This window comes from Xiphias gladius, chromosome 22 (assembly GCF_016859285.1).
Source record: "Xiphias gladius isolate SHS-SW01 ecotype Sanya breed wild chromosome 22, ASM1685928v1, whole genome shotgun sequence".
In the NCBI taxonomy this organism is placed as follows: domain Eukaryota; kingdom Metazoa; phylum Chordata; class Actinopteri; order Istiophoriformes; family Xiphiidae; genus Xiphias; species Xiphias gladius.
This window is the reverse complement of record NC_053421.1, coordinates 28,868,040-28,872,199: the sequence shown is the minus strand read 5'-3', so window position 1 is coordinate 28,872,199 and position 4,160 is coordinate 28,868,040. Positions and strand designations below refer to the sequence as shown.

Below are 4,160 nucleotides of genomic sequence, written 5' to 3'. Positions count from 1 at the left end.
CACCAGTAGTGTAGACTCCAGCGCCACCTACAGGTAAACTACACTTTAAAAACTTAAAATTTAGGCAAGAATATGAATAAAATGCAAGGAATAAAATAACAAGATACCCGGTGGTACATGCACATTTCAAGAACTCTTGCCTTTTAATGAGGTAATGTCCTTACCACTCTCTTGTGCTGATTCAGTGTAACTGGAGCACTGTGGCAGGAGTCAGCCTGGCAGGACAGTTTGGACTGAAGCTCAGCGATGAAGGGGCCAAGATCAGTTGCCTCACAGCACAGAGACAATATGGCCTGCAGAGGAACAATATGTTTTAAGGGTGGGTCCCTGATTTTTTTCCATTGCTCACGGAACTGACTCTATTATCTTTAAATTTCTGGTTTGGTTTGTTGAATAGCTACAGATGTCTGGTCAGGACCGAGGCATAAAATTGTTTACCAATGTTTGTATTCAGTGCTGTAACAACACCAGTCAATACACTTCACTGGTCTGCTTCTTGGCCGATGTATGGTTCTACACAAAAGAACAGATAAGAACTGATAGATACTTGTGGTTTTTTGGTAGGTAGTTATTGAGACTGACAGAGGCCAGTGTGTGTCCATATCAGGGAATCTATGAGCCTTTTCCACAACATACATGAGGATGTACGTCACTGTTTTCACACTATTCTACTGATCGATGGTTGGTAGTGATGAAGGAAAAAAAGCGTAGCAATGTGCCAACAAAGGGAGTAAAAATGTCAGCAATGCAGGATATAGAATACTTTTTTAAAAAATCGCTTTGCAAAATTTTACGAGGAAGGAAATGCATTCAACCTCAAGGATACAGCACACACAATGAGTTTTGGTGAGAAATACTGAATTCAGTGACTTTTATTTGTTTACAAGAAACTCCACAAGGTACCTTCAACCTTTGATGAGATATTTCTGGACTTAAATCTCAACCTAATTATACCCTAATCAAAAATAAACAACACCTTATGCCATAACGTACGAGTTTACCTTGTGGGGACCAAATTTCTGTCCCAAAATTGGACTTCAGTCCCCACAACGTATGGTGGGAGAAGATATCTGTCTCCACATTGTGACACACCTCTTTAGCTATGAGTCTGTACTTTGCCAGTACTTGTGGTGAAGGCTGGTCTCCTCGGCTCAGCCTGACAACACGGACTTCTGTAGTGGCGCGCGCGATGTAGGCGGTCACGTGCCTCTTGAGGGCGCCAGTGATGCCACAACCTCTCAAATCAGGTGCCACCCTGAAACCCTGAAATACTACTGTCTGACCACCGTCCACCAGTAGTGTAGACTCCAGCGCCACCTACAGGTAAACTACACTTTAAAAACTTAAAATTTAGGCAAGAATATGAATAAAATGCAAGGAATAAAATAACAAGATACCCGGTGGTACATGCACATTTCAAGAACTCTTGCCTTTTAACGAGGTAACGTCCTTACCACTCTCTTGTTCATCCTAGCGATAAAAATGAGGCGTTCGGGCTCCTGCAGCCAGCAGTGGAAGGTAGCAGCAATGTAGTCCAGCCCATTGTGGTCACTAGGCCTGCAGATGTTCAGTACCTGCATCACAAATACACTAACAGCTGTCAACTCAGCGGTTTTAGCTCAAGGAGACTTAAATGTGATTTAAGTCTAACACGTATTTACAGAAGCTGACTGCTGTTCACTGTAACATTTTTAGAGACTTTTATAAATGTTTTTGTTTTTTCATCTACAGATGTACTAAATTTGAATATGATTATTAGCAACATATGCTACTTATAGTTAACATGCTATGTTTCCGTTAACTGCTTTAAGGAAAACTGAGCCGTTCCATTAACATTAGCAACATTAGCATATGTTAGTCAGTATACTAATGTTAAGCTTGTAATGCTAACAGCACATGCTAAAACTAACACAAACACTAGCACGTGCAAATGCTAACAACGTTGTTTGCGTTGCCTTAATGTTACCATCGGTCTTTTTGTGAGGTTGTTCCCATTTACACAAATACAAAAATTACGAGAACTGTATGCTGTAATCACTTGTATATACTTTATACTATGTAATGGTTGAACAACTGACCCCGAAACTGCTACTTAGAGAAAAAATTGAAATGGATAAAAGCGATGATCATCAGCAGCTGCTGCTCAAACACAATGTTCTAGTAACTCAAACCTCTCAATTTCAGTTAACTCTGTTACAACTCTTATAAACTGTTGAGCGTTCATTTAATTAAACCAACTTAAAGGAAAATCTTGGTTTATTACAACTGAAGTCTTGCTTTTGTTTTGTCCTTTAAAAAAATCCAGAGTATGATTGTAGTTCGAGATCTGGGAACACTGTGTTACAATAGGAATGATGGCTAAGACTGTGAAAAGACTGGAATTATCCCACAAGGAAGGAATATTGAAATTTATATATGAAACGTATACATACATTTTATTTGTACAGTGTAATGACTTGGCAATAAAAACCTGCTGGAAGTCCTGCTCCTCGCGGCTGTACTCCATATCACAGGCTTCCCCTGCTGCAGACATCAGGAACCTGCTTCAGCTACACCGACTGATCTGACTCTGGTTTTACAGTCTGAATGATTGTCTCTGGATCTTCTGTGCCTCAGAAAGAGCCCACTGTGAAGGGTTTCACTGTGGATTCTGGCCTCCAGTTCAGGAGGGTTCACAGTGCAGAGTCCGACAGACATGATAAAAGGAAAAAAAGAAAGACAATTGTGGGCTGCATTCAAGATCCACAACAGCATTGTTTAAAAGGGGTGCTTAATTCATAATTGTGAATGTCAATTTTGAGGATTGTGTCAAATACGGTTTTGATACAACATGTTTGTCTTTAATAAATGTAAACCAGTTTTCACCACTATGTGGTTACTTTTTTTAATCTTGTTTTAAAAACTCCTGAGACCTGTTTGTAGCAGGTTTTCTGTCTGGGTTCATTCCTCTAAGACTCTATAATTAAATGATTATTACATCTGTATCCTGTCATGTTTAGTGTTTAGTAATTGTAGATTACAATTGATCTTTTCATAATAAGACCTTCGTTTTTGTCATTGACAACAACAACACTTAAAGGAAGGTATTTTCAGGTGTCTGGTCTCGTGGTTATGATTGAGAATGGTAACATTACAACTGTCTTCCAAACCAGGGCTTTACAATGAGCCTGTGAAGGCATTATTTATCACTTCTGGAGGACTACGGGTAACCCTGAAGAAACCATAGGGGACTCTGAATGTATCCTTTTTAACCATATCTCTCTGCTGGTTTTTATCATGCTGGTGATGCAACCTGCAACCCCTTCTTTAAGGTGAACCGTGTAAACCAGCAACCCGATGGACTCTGAAGCAGATGTGCTGAAATGAGTCATTGTTTGACAGAGTTTACACAGTGTCCCTGGGACTGCATACATGTGAGAAGGATTACTGTAAATGAACAACCTGACTCAAGATACTCGTGAACTAGCTGCTGTCATCATCTTTCATGCCAAAGGGTGTCGGAAGCATTCTTTACCTACTGTGCTGCTTATTATTTTCAAAGTTTTTGTTTACAGGCAAACATCTTTACTGAAGAGTTCCTCAACAACATCTAACCCATTTAAATACCCGGAACCCCCACAAAGTACCTCTGGTACCCCATCACGAGATGTTAGAACTTGTGACGGACCAGTGAAACCCCGTGAGGAGTGCTCTTGAACCACTGGTATGGCTCAAACACCCATGGACTCAACTCAAAGACGACTGAAACCTTCTTTTGAGCCCATGAAACTCTTAAACAATGTTCAAAATACAACCAGCCCTTGCATACCTCATGATCCCTGAAACCATTCAAAGACTCATGCTGCTTCTTCAGGAACCCCTGATGAACCTCAAGATTCTCTGCACTACTGCAAGAATCTCAGGAAAGCCTTCAGACACACTAGGAATTCCACCAAGGATCCCATAAATTTGCTCCAAAACTGATTGGCGACCACTAGAAAACCCACAAGAACCTCTGGGATCCCGTTAGGATCACCTTAAAACCTTGAACCTCTTATTATTAACCATATTATTATAATTATTAGTTTTATTATTAGTCTTATTATACATCTTTATGTGGGACCTGCATTATTTTTTGCTCTGGAAGAAAGAATCACAAAAAGCCGAAAAGTCAGCCTAAT

General features: G+C 40.1%; 1 long non-coding RNA gene across 1 annotated transcript; it reads right to left on the bottom strand.

The window, feature by feature from the left end:
- LOC120783900 lies at positions 1-1,174 on the bottom strand. Its single transcript, XR_005706392.1, has 3 exons — positions 1,093-1,174; positions 165-293; positions 1-27 (listed from the first exon to the last, which is right to left on the bottom strand). It is a non-coding gene; the product is annotated as an uncharacterized LOC120783900 (long non-coding RNA).
- Between the last annotated feature and the right edge of the window lie 2,986 nt (positions 1,175-4,160).